The following is a 16552-nucleotide window of genomic DNA, read 5'->3' on the forward strand; positions in this document are numbered from 1 at the left end:
ACACGCTTCCAATGTGCGTTCACCGCGATGTCACCAAACACGGATGCGACCATCATGATGCTGTAAACAGAACCTGGATTCCTCCGAAAAAATGAAGTTTTGCCATTCGTGCACGCAGGTTCGTCGTTGAGTACACCATCGCAGGCGCTCCTGTCTGTGATGCAGCGTCAGGGGTAACCGCAGCTATACTCTCCGAGCTGATAGTCCATGCTGCTGCAAACGTCGTCGAACTATTCGTGCAGATGGTTGTTGTCGTGCTACGTCCCCATCTGTTGACTCAGGGATCGATACGTGGCTGCACGATCCGTTACAGCCATGCGGATAAGATGCTTGTCATCTCGACTGCTAGTGATACAAGGCCGTTGGGATCCAGAACGGCGTTCCGTATTACCCTCCTGAACACACCGATTCCATATTCTGCTAAATGTCATTGAGTCTCGACCAACGCGAGCAGCAGTGTCGCGGTACGATAAACCGCAATCGCGATAGACTACCATCCGACGTTTATCAAAGTCGGAAACGTGATGGTACGCATTTCTGCCCCTTACACGAGGCATCAGAACAACGTTTCACCAGGCAACCCCGATCAACTGCTGTTTGTGTATGAGAAATCGGTTGGAAACTTTCCTCATGTCAGCACGTTGTAGGTGTCGCCACCGGCGCCAACCTTGTGTGAATGCTCTGAAAGCTAATCATTTGAATATCACAGCATCTTTCTCCTGTCGGTTAAATTTCGCGTCTGTAGCACGTCATCTTCGTGGTGTAGCAATTTTAATGGCCAGTAGTGTAGATACATTCAAATGCAGATTTATTAATTCTATGCAAAGAATTTTTTCCATCATAGATCACACTGGACGGATAATATTCAAATCTGGAAATTTTGGAGTCTTGGGAGGGTTCTATATTTCGTCCTGTTTCTAATTTAGGATATTTCCATCAATGGAAAAAGGAATCCGTCCTGCTAACAACAACTGTATTGCTGAATGAACATGTCCACTCCTTTCAATATAACCGCAGCACCTAGCAAAATCACTATACGACCGTCTAATCTGTTATTAAACCCCCAACACGAGATCACAGATGTCATTTTTCATTTGTCAACGCTGCCTGCGGTAAAATCAAACGAGATGCCGCATTGGTTAAGCACTGGACAGGCACTCATGTTACGTCATGCTCAGATTCTCGTCTAGTCCCACAGGTTTTGCTTTCCCTAATTCATTTAGCCAACTATGAGATGGTTTCTGTGTAAAGGATACGCCCTCTTTCTTTATCCTTTTCCGACACGGGCCCCACTGCCTTTCTAATGACCTGGCCATTGCACACAATTACATGAAATTTTTCAGTTCAAATAGTGATTTATGTTGTAATAACTAAAAAAAAGAATATAGACACATATATCTGGGAAGAGCTGGTTATATAATTACTTTTATAACTTGCCAATCGCACTGTTAAATACAGAAGCAATTTATTCACTACCACATTTGGCACTATACTAACAAAGCAGTGATGCAACACTTAGTCTACAACGATAAGTCATTAATCCAAAGCAGAATCCAAAGGAATTTGAATACACGAATCAAAGAACAGATATCATTTACAATGTTGTAATCTGTGTGTCTGAGTTAAGAACTGATCTACCATCTTGAGTGTTTAGACAATACCCTGGTCTACAAAGCTGTGCTCTGTATGACGAATGTTCATGATCAAATATTTATCTCGTAAACACAATCTGATCATGAGCAAATAAATGTACTTATCACAGTACACACGCTTAAATAAAACTGCATAAAACAATAGAGGAATATATGTACCTTATGTAATCGAATGTCAACAAACTTATAAAATCTTACCAAAATTATGCAGTGGGAACATGTTCCTTTTGTGGCCAAAGACAGTGCAATACAGAAGGTTCCCCCTTCCTGCAATTAGGGAAATTTGGTTCAAAAATATTTATAGTTGTAAAGCCTCAACAAATCATGAAGCAGTTCAAGACAAAGTTGCAAATAGTATTGGAATGAAATGAAGGCATTACAACTATGTACAACATAAGATGCCCTGTTATGTGAATCTACACACTGCAAATCCTGTCACAGCAATCTGAATTCTGGTCACTGCATCCAAATTTAGCTTTCTGTACTTCTTAGTTACTATTGCACAAAGTTATATATCTATCATTAATGAACTGGAAAGCATGTAAAATTGTAATTTTTGCTTATTTTCACTACCTAAGGATTCAACAGACAGAAGGAGGTTCGTGGCTACTGAAGTGGACAAGATGGTGTCACATAAAGAATGCATGTATCTTACTTACAAGTATGAAGTTAGATTGGATTAGATGTACTTCTCGGTCCAATAGGTACACAGTGAGGAGACCCTTCAGAAAACATAACATGTCACATAACTGATAAATGACTTAGGGAGAGCAAAAAAAGAGTTGCAGTATTACTGTATTAAGACGCTATAATGATCTCAAATGGTTCAGACAGTCATGTAATCACATGGGCTTCTCACTACAAGAGAGAGAATCGGAGCTCAGTAAAGCCAAAAACTACATATTCTCTGTACATGCTGTCCGAAATACTAGTAAACTATTTAAAGAGCAGGAGATTATGATAAGGTTGAATGTCTAACGTACCGGATTAAGTAAATGTCACTTTATCTTGTAATGAGCTTCCAACTTACAAAAAACGAGCGATTAATGAGCTTTTATGATGCTACATGAATGAATACCAAATCATGCTCAGATTCACAACAATTTCTGCGTGCAGAATGGTTGAAAAATAACTGTGAAACTTATCGCACAGCTGAAGTGATCTAAATTTTGCCTAAGAACAACCATGGCCAACTGACTGACTCGGTGTCACTAAAATCTCCAACACTGCAGTTGTCATTTGCGAACTGTTATGCTTCGAATCCCAAGAAAGGAAGTACTTTCAAATACTTTTGGCCACATGGTCCAGAAAGATTTCATCACCTTGATTGGATAAGGAACTGGGAGTCTCATCAAAAGTGACAAATATGGTGCAGCAATGCCACAATAAACGCAAAGAGCTTGCATGACTAATCGATACTGGTTACTAGATGGATGGATGGTTGGTTGGTTGGTTGATTAGGGGGAGGGAATCAAACAGAGAGGTCATCGGTCCCATCGAATTATGGAAAGATGGGGAAGGAAATTAGCCGTGCCCTTTCAAAGGAACAATCCGAACATTTGCCTGAAGCGATTTGGGGCCGGTAGCAAATTTTAACTGTCATACTCCGAAATGCGAGCCCACTGTGTTAACCACTGTGCCACCTCGCTCGGTTTATTGGATGTTCGTTATGAATACAGCAGAGACTTTTTTGAGCTGCGAAAAACATTAACAACTAACAGTAAAAATGCAAGTGCAGTTTAACATGTAACTTTCCTTCTGGTGAAACGAAACAGATTTCCAAGGTGCTCTGAACGACACTGCCAGAGGACATTACATATTGGCGCAAAACATCCTACCATCTTTTTAAAAGAAATTACCTCATAATGGAAATTTAATAATGAGCATTTTGCAGTTAAAATTTACATAATTATAAATTGATATAAGGGTTGGTATTATACAATGTTAAATAGTCCCATATTCTAAATTCAATGACCCTAGACTGAGTTACATACAGAAAACCAATAAACAAATCGTTTTAATTCTAATGTTGAGGCAAAATAATCGTTGCATTACTCCATAATAAGATGTCAGGCATTGCATAAAAAACCTATTTAGTTAAGGTGAAGCAGTGATTTATGCTCTGTATTGACTGATACTTTATATTAGGGCACAAATAAGAATGTAACAAAATGATTATATATTCTCAGATAAAGAACCTAAATATGTTAGGTGAAACAATGATTTGTATTCTATTTTCAGCAAGAATATAATAAAATAATATTGTATGATAACATTAAAACTGACTAAAACATGTACACATCATCTTATATGTGTTAACGGATAACTAAGCCACAGTCATTCTCAAAATATTGATAAAATTATATGCACTTCTCCAACTAAATAACAGTAGTTATATTAAAAAAAATCATTATCACAAAATTTGACAAACACATTAAATGTAGTGATTAGACTGTCCTACATTACATTCACCATTGAGCTGGTGAAGACAAACACTCTCATAAAAAATATAAATGCTGATAATAAATATCGACGATTTGAATGTATCTATGAAAAATCTTTCCCACTAGTAAAAAAAAAACCAGCAACATGACACATGAAATAAACTATACATATAAAGCAGTATTCACCTAAAATCATCAAAAATGTTACACATTCAGTTCAGTTTCATCTAACATAATGAATGTAATTACGATAGGCTTGACCCTGCTAACTTGCATTACAGTTCAAGACACAATAATGTATGCTAAACAACATAGGTTAACATGGGTTAATTCCTAACTGCAAGTCTTGTAATAACGATGAACTTTGCATTTTTACTAAATTTTTCCTATGGCATTAATATAAAAATTAAATGAAATAATGTGTAATGGAAATGAAAGAGAAATTCATTCGACACCAAGGTGACACTTTCGAATTTATACTGTCATACCTATCTACACTCTAAGTTTGTCATTGCACTCTTTGGCAGTTGGGGAGGTAATTTCAAAACTTCTTGATGTTTGTTCTTCAGTGTACTGCGGATTGACATATATATGCTGCTTTGATGGTCTGCGACATGTCCCAAATGATGCAAGTGTATTTACCTCGAGTAGTACTTGGCCATCATCCTACACTAATATGTGCCACTTAAAACAGAATCGTCTGGGCTTGTGAGTGCTCTCAGTACTGGGATGAGTGTCATTATGTTCAGGAGCAGCATATCCCTGGGTGTATCTATTGACCTAAAAGCTCATCTAGCCCAGTATACAGCTGACACCTTAGCCTGTACCTTCTGCATCATGGTGTCAACATCTGCCATGCCATTCGTAGTTCATAACTGCATAACAATAAAATCACAAATGCAGTCAGTTTGCCAATGTCACATGGCATATTTTAATGCAGATATGTACACACACATCATTAACAATACATATTTCTATGAATCACAGTCTCCTCTTTGGGAGATGATTTGTTATAGAGTCTCTTAATTTGTTAGATACTGAAGCTTTTCTAGAATCCGTAAAAGTAAAAACAGGGTATATCATAAATGTTCCTAACTACAGATATATACCATGATACACATGTAGACATTACATAACAAGCAAGGATTAAATGAAATGTACATGATCAAAGTTTATGATGAACTGTGTGTGGAAATCATATCACACATATTAGCATAATGGGTAAAATCCATAATAAGAAAGAAAATGGCATCACATAAATCCACAGCCACCATAAATATCAATCTATACATTTCCTGTAACCCATTATATCCACATATATTTAAATTCAACAATATCCCTTACTTCAGCTGTACATTCTTACATAAGAAACACTAGATATCTTTACTTCCTACTATTAACAATACCCACTCCGATTCAATGGGTGCCTTCTCTCCTTAACAGAATACTTCGTCCAGGCTGAAAAAGTCACACATGAAACACACAATATAGCATTACAAATAGAATTAAGATATAATAACATGTAATCATATAAATTCAGTTTTACTCCATGATCATAATATTGTTTTATGAACACTTCACCTGTAACTGAATGTATGGTTACCAAACAGGTTATATTTCATTATGGTTACTGTTATGCAATTCTCCTTCATCTCTGAAGGTAACAATCATTGACATCATTGCTCTCTTCCTTCTTCACATTCTTGCAAAGAAGGAACTGTAAATCAAAATATATTAATCATTGGTAGAATAATCTTAAACTAACACACAAACCAAATACAAATGCCACACATCAGCATACACAAATATAAAATTAAAATAATTAGTTTCTTAAGTATAATCAACATCACTCCTCCATCTCCATATTCAGTTACTCTGGTTCCAATATATTACCCCACAGTTGGTCCATTAGTTCCTATTCATATCATATCGGTTTTTAAGTTCTGAATAATATCTGTCATTGCCTGTATCTTCTGTAGACTACCTTTATACTTCACTTCTTTGTATAACTTTCTGTAGTTCCTTGATAGAAATAGGTATGGAATCACAATGCCCATAAAATCTCATCCATCTAGGAGATCACGACTAAGGGATGCTCAGCCTGGCTAGTAACTCTATTCAATCACATGAGTGACATGAACTTGGATATCAACTCAACTGTGACAAAAACGTAAAAATGAGCTTGGCTAGTTGTTGGAAAATGACCAAAAAGTCTACTGCAGCAAGTTATCTCAGTTTTGAGGGAATAATTGGAAAGAATGTATCATGATGAGACAGTATTGGCGGTTGCAGACTCAGACAAGATTTGTTTTAAGCCAAGAGCTTCTTTGTGTGTTTCTCCATGCTTAGAGAGTAGCAGAAAGTAGCATTTCCTTCAACAGAAATGTGTTACCTCAACTGAGCATGTCAAATCAACTTGTTGATTAGTTTTCAGTAATACACACAACACTGTGAGAAACATCCATGTCTCTTCTCCAAAACAAAATCCCATAATTAATTACATAAAACTGACCAACTGAAACATTATTCTGATCTCTCTGCTTTACCTTCACCTCTTTCTGTGATGGACTTTTATGCTGTTCTCAAGTGAACATGTTATGAAATGATGAGAAACTATACCTTCCAAGAAAAAACACTAATTATTTTCATTATGATAACGTCAGTCCCATTATTCAACCCCAGAGGAGATCTTGAAATGGCACAATCAGTGAAATTAAACATATCAGCAATGTAGACAACAGTGAAGCTGAACTCTTTGAAATGCACTGTCCATCTGGCTAAATCAACATGAGTCAATTGTGCATTCACCAAGAATTTCAGAGCTCGAAGATGTCTAAACATTTGACATCGATCTTCCCGGTGACCACGGCTATCGTTTCCTTTGCTGTCACAACTCTGACCAAACCGTGTACCATTCCTACCATTTGTACCTCTCTTAAGATTGTTTCTCACATTACAGTTATGAACTGTTCCTGATATTTCCATCTGGCATGACAATACCTATCGTGACGGCCACAATCATAATTGCAATTCATCAGTTTCTGAGACTCAAGATAAGAAAATTAATTATCACGCCTACTATGACCATTCTCCTTATCACTACCATCATATTCCAATTCTTGAAAATATAGTATCGTGGAGATATAATTTCTATGTCTTAAGCTCCTTCTGACCAATTTCCAGACACTAATAAGTGACGAAATTCTTCATATGAAACACCTAATCTACACATGTGCATAGCAGGTTCATCTTCTAAAGTACCCACAAACAACCTCAATGCTATGACCAGAGGGTCAAGTGGAAGCAAGTAATCAAACTGTTCAAACAAAGCATAAGGATGAATAATATTTTATGTATTTCTGAAAACTCCCTTTCACAGTTTACAGCTTCATGATTGAAATGATCATGAGTACGATGAGATTTCCCCCTCTCACAGCAACCTACAGAATCTGGCTTAATGTTTCACCAGAATGCAAATCGTTATCATGTCCATTACCTCTACTACAGCAATCAGCCTTATCCACACCTTCACCTAACGTAATTTCAGTTTTAGAAACTTTATAAAGTAACTACTGATCTGGTTCCCCTCTTTTCCTCATAATCTCTATCTGTCCTTCTTAGAACCTTAATAAGGTCTAAAATTCTTCAGATTCACTAACACCAGCTGGTACAGTACCACTTGACCTCTACTCAGAATTTAACACCTAATTGTACAACAGAAGTCACTGTATCATCCACCTTCTTAACTGTCTTCTGAAACTCTACTCTATTCTCTGACACTTTCTGTGAACTAACTGTCAGTTCTATGAATTTCTCTACTAAAATTCATAATGCCCAACTAACATTTGAAATGTGTTCTTGAATCTGAGTAATAACGTCCTGAGAGAGTAAGGCGTCTAAATTCCCTGATAAAATTGTATTATTTTTGTGTATTTCTCCCTTCGTAATAATTATTGTTAGATTCTTTTGGTATTCTGTCGCATCCAAAAATCAATATGACTCAATATGTCAACGTTCCATCTGACCTTCATCTTCTGGACAATGCTGCTCCTCCTGCTGAGTCCAACCGAAAACTGATGCCAAGGCTGCAAATCATCATCGGTTGTTTTGACATGGGATGATCTTTTGTTTTTGAGTCATCAGTTGTCTGACTGGTTTGATGCTGCCTGCCACGAATTCCTCTCCTATGATACCCTCTTCATCTCAGAGTAGCACTTGCCACCTACATCCTCAATTATCTGCTGGATGTTTTCAAATTCTGTCTTCCTCTACAGTTTTTGCCCTCTACAGCTCCCTGTAGTACCATGGAAGTCATTCGCTGATGTCTGAAGAGATGTCCGATCATCCTATCCCTTCTCCTTGTCAGTGTTTTCCACATACTCCTTTCCTCTCCGATTCTGCGGAGAGCCTCCTCAGTCCTTACCTTATCAGACCACCTAATTTTGCTGTGGGCGAGTGGTTCCAGGCGCTTCAGTCCGGAACAGCGCTGCTGCTACGGTCGCAGGTTCGAGTCCTGCTTCGGTCATGGATATAGGTTTAAGTAGTTCTAAGTCTAGGGGACAGATGACCTCAGATTTTAAGTCCATAGTGCTTAGAGGCATTTGAACCATCTACCTAATTTTCAACATTCGTTTGTAGGACACGTGGCCTGTAATTTAAAAAGCTTTATGATGATCTCTCCATTGGCAAAAGATTCCAGAATAGTCCCCCATTCAGATCTCCAGCAGAGAACTGCGAAGTGTGAGGTGACCATGAGAGAAAGGTTGAATAAGAGGATGAGTATGTCCTTAAAACTGATTGACTATTCAATGACCAGGCTTACAGAAGATTACATAGTGATCTCACATAAAGAATTGAGACTCTTTCGTTTTTGAAGAAGAGCACGTTATCAGAATATCAGCGCAAGAAACTTCATCCTGGTGCTGCTGTTCCTCCTAGGTTGTTTGGTCTGTCAAAAAGGGTTCCCTTGCACCCTACAGTTAGAAATTTGAGTGCACCCACATACTGCTTGGCGAAGTATTTGACATCGGTTCTTATCCAATATATTGGCATGTGTGAACACAGTAGCTCCAGTTTGGTGGATTTTCTTCGATGGCTGAAATTTTTGAGGCTGGATCTTACAGATACACTTGTCAGTTTTGGTGTGGTATCCCTAGTCACACTATCCCTCTGAAAGAATCCTTGAGTTTCGTTATTGAGAAACGGAATGAAGAGATGGTGAAGTTTTGTCATCATGTGCTGACATCCAGATATTTATCTTTTAGTGTCAATCTCATAGCCTCAATATTATTCAAAGATGACTTTGAGAATAGAACCATGAGAACTTCAGCTTTGCAATCACTTAATTATCCTGCACTGGCCTTCATCTTTTCTCCTAATTTCTCTCCCAGTTTTCTATTAGTAACTTCTTCCCATTAGTTTGTTAATCTTTATAGCAGTCTCTAATTTCTCACACAGCTCTTGAATATTAGACTCCATGGTCTCCCATATTGTTTGAAATATTTGCATATTAGCTATTTCACTTCTGGATTTTGAAACTGATTTATTGTTCTGTTATTCAACTTTACCATGACATGTAAAATGATCTGTGGAATCATCTACTACAACATCACAGTTACTTGTGGACTCATGAGGACAGACTGTTCCAGATTCACTTAACACTTCATCTGTAGTCACACCACTAACTTCTTTACTTACGTCATTAACACTCCCTGTTTCAACACATTCTACCTGATTAACTGAGATATTTAAATGACTCACTGTGAGACACACCTCCGTCACCTTGAGCAGTGGTGGTACTCGGAACAACCCCAGAATTTGATTACTCCATTACCATAGACTCATCATTTCTATCCACTACTAGTTCTACCCCTTACAGCATGCACGTGCTTTTTCATTATAGAATGAATAGTAACAGTATCACAGATTGACAAGTTACGACAAAGCAACATTCCATCACAGTTACTAGACAAAACCATAGAATTCTCCCAAATGCTCCACTCTATATAGAGTACCATACCAGAAAGATCATGGATAACACTGCTTAAAGTCTTTCTTCATTATCACACAGAAACTCAAGAAATCAAAAATTGAACCAAATGATGCATGAAAATGAAAATGTTGGAAGTTAACTGTAATAACTGAATTGCAATTGACATAATCACTCAACAACATGAAATTATTCAACAGATAATCTCTCTAAATGATCACAGATGTACAAAAAGTGCATAATCTTCAATATCCATCACTATGTGAAGTAAACCCCAGAAAGTCCTAAGTTCCAGGCATACATTAATGACTGTTAAATAACTAATTAATTTCAGCCAATATTGATTAAGTTAATCATATCTTTCATATATAATTGTAAGTTTTGATGTGGTATATCCCTATTGACACAAATCCCTCTGGAAGCATCCTTGAGTTTGATTACTGAGAAACTGAATGAGGACATGGTGAATGTTTGTCATCAAGTGCTGACATCCACATATTTGTTGTTCAGTGGCAACCCCACCTTCAAATCATCTGAATATGAACCCATGCTCAACCTTACAGGAAAATCTCCTGTCCATATGCACAAGTGGAGACATGGTTGCAGAATTTTCCAATCTGCACTTCAAGTTTCAAATACTGTATTAGTAATCAAAAACCCTCACATTCCACACTATAACACAATCATGTTTTGTAAATTGCAGAATGAATTCCAAATATGCCTCCCTCTACTTTTACTTAAATCAATGAGTTGTATGAAGTAAACTTGAGCAACAAGTCGAATACACATTTGAGGAAAGTAAGCCGCAGTCATTGATGTATTAATGAGATGACTACAGCGAAAATGAATATTCTTGAATAATTTGGCATGAAATATGCTATTTAATGATATTATTTACGATGAAATTAAAAAAAAGTACACGGGCAGCATCTGAACCAGTTCCACCGTCATGGTAGCTGTGAAGATCAGTCACTGCGCTACATCTGCTTATTCGAAACACTACTATCGTGACATATATAAAATTTCCACGTCTATTTTCTTGGAAACTAGGGGCGTCACCAGGTACTCAGGACAGATCCCTCTACAACTTACCTAAGGTTCATCAAAATCTTTCATTAACACGTTATGATGATCTTCTTGACAGGCATGCGCCCACAGTGGCACACAAATGCCTGATGATGCGCAGTTCACACAAACAATATTTTCGAATTTCGCTTACATGTGCAGGTAGTTTGTTATTTCGAAATGTGATTTACGTAACTTCACAGATACTATAGAACAAACAAATAATTTTCACAACTGAACTTACTTGTTTCCAACTGCAGTTCTCCAAACAATGACTATAGCGACTTGTGTATGTGTCGTGAATAAAGGCGTGAACAGCAGGTCACACTTAGACATATCCAAAATGGCAGCACGTGTCGGTGGCGTTGGTACCGTCGTGCAGAATCTCCCGCCTAGCGTCAAAAGACCTCAAAAGGTAGTTAACGTTCCATGTGTTGGCGTCTCTTCGATACGATGCGAATTCGCGACACACGGGATTCAATACGATTACTGGCGCAGCACTGATACCTTTAGTCACTATAGATAATCGATAAGTCGTTCTTTGTTCCAGTTCTCATCCCACATCAGTCCTGATGCAATTTAATCGTGGCTACAACAGCCTCACATCATTAATCCCATTCCAATTTCCAATTGTCTCCTTGTAGTGGCGACACTTCAACAGTGACGTCTGACTTAAGCCAGCATTTTCTTTTTTTCTTTTTTTTTCCTAGTAGTGCAGGCTTTCAACGACCCGACAATCACTCCTGTCTCCACTACGCTACTGCGAGCGAGCTACTGCTCCCCTACTTGCGCAATCAAATATTAACTATTGCCATTTTAACTTTTATACGCAGCTGCCACTGAACTCTCACCACGTGGATGTATAGGAATGTTAGGTACTGCGCTTACAAGTGATTAAATTTGTAAATGATTTGGGAATACACAAGCTGTAATATTAACTACGCAGACCTGGCAGCAACAGTGGTTCCAACGTGGCTAAGCGTCGAGTCGAACTGAGCCTGGATGAGAGAGACAGGTGCGTCGTTCTATGTTGCGTCAACTCTGTGCCAGATTTCGCCGCACATGGTGACAGGACGTGATGGTATGTCAGTCTCTCGCCAACCTAAGACCACATGTTTTCCCTGGTGTGGGATCTGGAGAACGTACTGGCCATGGCAACAGCTGAACATCTTCTGTCTCGAGGTTGATAATGACAGCACTGGCAACAGGCTGCCTTGGTTTATCTTGTTGAAAGTGTCACAGCGACCTCAGATATATGGGGCTACAACTGTGCTTGTCACGACAAGGTCAATGCCTGCTGTCAAAATTACTGGCTGTGTGAAACAGATGATCCTGTCGTGTATCCAATGGCGCCGAATATCATCGCACAAAATGCTGGACCCGTATGACAATAATGAACCCAGTTTGGCAACATTAGATTCCATTGGAGCCTCCACACATGAAGCGCTCCACTGAGACGCTGTATACAGAAGTGGGACTTGTCTGAAAAGAAGACGCGTGCCACTCCTGTGTCCAATGCTGCATGTGGGCGGGCCTCTCTCTGCTGCTGCATCAAGAGAAACTCCGAAACTGGTCACCATGCTGAAGGACAGTGGTCATGCGGACTTAGCCGCTCTGGCTGTGTGGATACTAGTTAGCTGCAAACAAACCCGTTTCTTGAGTCCGGGTACGTGACGAGCTGTACGATCCTAAGCAGCCCATCGAACAATATGTCTGTGGTCTTGAGCGCTAGTTGCGCGGGGCTGCTGAGTTGAGTGCGGTACTTCTGAACCTATTGATTCCAATCCCGACCAACGCGATCAGTAATTTACGATAAACAACACCGTTAATACGCCAAGGTCCTGCCACTGTCGAATTCCTACCGTGCTTGCAACAAGATCTTTCCACGATCAAACATGATAAAATTGCTGCTTCTGATTTAGAAACGTGCTGAGTGATCTTTCCTTACTATCCATGTGTAGAAACCATTTTTGCTATCTAATGTGTGGGATTGCTCTGAAATGCAAAATCACTTCTGTATCCATGAATATAGTTCGCTTCTTACTGATTTAACCTTTAATGCATGCAGTTTGCGTTGTTGCAATTTCAGTGGCCAGTAGTGTAATACCGGACGGTTATAATTAAAGTGCAACTACTCACAGAGATTAAGTGTGACCTGTAATCATATGCCAGCGAAACGTTAATACGGAACGGATTTAAACCAGAAAAACTTAGTTACAAGTTTTGGCCACCAGGTTCAAATCTGGATCGAATGCAAGGAAGACGTATTGAACTGTTTCTTAGTTAGGGATTAAGATGTTGTTACTGTCCACCACTTAGACAGTTTGTTCAATATGCCTACAGAATACGTGGACGAAACTCTGAACAGCGCCAGACTTGCATCCGGTGACCATAATTGGAATTTATTTTTCCCAGCGTAAATCGGTTCCGCATAAACGTATTGGAATATCGATCAAATTTCACTGGTATATAATAGCTACTGCCCACTGTGAGTATCTGCGCTATACTTATAGCCACCAAGAATATTACTCTTTCCCACTGTGAGTTTGAACTCACACATATTTCATTACGTCCATATCGGGTACCAACTATTGCATATAAAAAATGTACGGAATTGGCAAACAAAATTAACACTAATACCACATTAACAGCAATCTCTACACATAGCAGCACTTCCTGATCAATCAATACACTAAGTGCCACTAAGAGGGAAACGCAGAACTATAAATCTATAAATACCAACTATGCAATTTTCGTGGTAAAATGACCATGCATATATATATATATATATATATATATATATATATATATATATATATATATATATACATGATGACGTGCTACAGACAGCGAAATTTAACCTGCATGAAGAACACGCTGTGATATGCAAATGTTAAGCTTTTCAGAGCATTCACACAAGGTTGGCGCCAGTGGCGACACCTACAACGTGCTGACATGAGGAAAGATGCCAACTGATTTCTCAGACACAAACAGCAGTTGACCGGCGTTGCCTGGTGAAACGTTGTTGTGATGCCTCGTGTAAGGAGGAGAAATGCGTACCATCACGTTTCCGACTTTGATAAAGGTCAGATTGTAGCCCAACGCGATTGCGGTTTATCGTATCGCGACATTGCTGCTCGAGTTGGTAGAGATCCAATGACTGTTAGCAGAATATGGAATCGGTGGGTTCAGGAGGGTAATACCGATCGCCGTGCTGGATCCCAACGGCCTCGTATCACTAGCAGTCGAGACGATAGGCATCTTATCCGCATGGCTGTAACGGATCATGCAGCCACGTCTCGATCCCTGAGTCAACAGATGGGGACGTTTGCAAGACGACAACCATCTGCACGAACAGTTCGACGACGTTTGTAGCAGCATAGACTATCATCTCGGAGACAATTGCTGCGGTTACCCTTGACGCTGCATCACAGACAGGAGCGCCTGCGATGGTGTACCAAGCGACGAACCTAGATGCACGAATGGCAAAACGTCATTTTTTTCAGATGAATCCAAGTTCTCTTTACAGCATCATGATGGTTGCATCCGTGTTTGGCGATATCGCGGTGAACGCACACTGGAAGCGTGTATTCGTCATCGCCATACTGGCGTATCATCCGGCGTGATGGTATGGGGTGCCATTAGTTACACGTCTCAGTCACCTCTTGTTCGCATTGACTACGCTTTGAACAGTGGGCGTTACATTCCAGATGTGTTTCGACCCGTGGCTCTACCCTCATTCGATCCCTGCGAAACCCTACATTTCAGCAGGATAATGCACGACCACATGTTGCAGGTCCTGTACGGGGCTTTCTGGATACAGAAAATGTTCGACTGCTTCCCTGGCCAGCACATTCTCCAGATCTCTCACCAACTGAAAACGTCTGGTCAATTGTGGCTCGTCACAATAAGCCAGTCAGTACTCGTGATGAGCTGTGGCATCGTGTAGAAGCTGCATGGGCAATGCCCAGGCGCATCAAGGCCGTATTACGGTCAGAGGTGGTTGTTCTGGGTACTGATTTCTCAGGATCTATGCACCCAAATTGCGTGAAAATGTAATCACATGTCGTTCTAGTATAATATATTTGTCCATTGAAAACCTGTTTATCATCTGCATTTCTTCTTGGTGTAGCAATTTTAATGGCCAGTAGTGTTTTGCATCGCCTCATTCCCACAACTCCTGAAGATAGACGCTGACTGTGGTAACTGTATCACAGATACAGTCTCTTTGACTGTTCAGGGATGTCACTAAACCCACCTAAAGATGCAAACAACCATGCATGAGCAGCGCTAATCGACGTAGGGAGTCCGACAGCCGATCAGTTCGTTATTCCACCACGTAGGAGATACACAACTCGTGTTGTCTGTAGTTCAACCATGCCTAGACGGTCAATACTGTGGGTTGATCTCGTCCACATTGTTACTTTGTGCCAGGAAGGGCTCTCAATAAGGGACGTGTCCAGGTGTCTCGAAGTGAACCAAAACGATGTTGTTCAGACATGGAGGAGATGTTATAAGTAGGCTTTAGCGTCGCAAGTTGCTCCGAAAGAACGTTTGTTTTAGGGTAGCTTGTTGTATGTAGCTTCGGGGGCTACCCAGGAGACACACGTGCATCTCTCACTGCCTGCCGTGGGAAAGCTATTCAATGACTCTTACTCAACGCGTACATTCCACCACTTATGAGAATCTAAATAAACGATAGTAGTTTTTGTGTAATCGCTTTCAAAATCTGTATACTGCACTTTATTATTAATAGAAAGGTGATGTCAAAATATCAGCTTTCTAGTGGGCATATTTTCGGAGATAGGAAAATTTCCTTTAAAGTTAGAAAAACTACACTTAAGATAGGAAATTCACCTTGGAACATTTATGACTTGCTTTTTGGTTGTCAACTGAAATACTCACCGGAAGTATCAGAGTACAGAATTATTTAACTAAAATTTAATTTAAAAATTACAAATACTTTACAATTTTCGTAGTATGAAAACTAGAATAATTTCAGAAAGAACAAATAAAATCAGTATTTATATTATTATGTGCTGTGTGAGCCTGTGAGTACATGAGATTGTGTATGCGAGACATTAGTCAAATTTCAGTATTGTATTATTTACTGTCTTAAGTAACCTGCAAGAGTTACACAAGCCTGTAGTGGGAAAATGATCCTAGGGGATTTACCCAATTTGCTGATGACGTATGTCTAGGTGTGATTGCTATTGTAACAGAACAACCAGAAAGTCAGTGGAAGTAAAATCTGTTTCTAAAGGTAGGTAGTAGCTCCCTGCCTTCCGCATGGAACACGCCTATCTCACCGCTGACTACTAGTGTTAGACACTTACAGTTATTGTCAACAAGTATGGGCCTGAAGATGATGTTGTAACAACATCGAAACTAGTTGCCAATAA

This window comes from Schistocerca piceifrons, chromosome 2 (genome assembly GCF_021461385.2).
Source record: "Schistocerca piceifrons isolate TAMUIC-IGC-003096 chromosome 2, iqSchPice1.1, whole genome shotgun sequence".
Lineage (NCBI taxonomy): Eukaryota > Metazoa > Arthropoda > Insecta > Orthoptera > Acrididae > Schistocerca > Schistocerca piceifrons.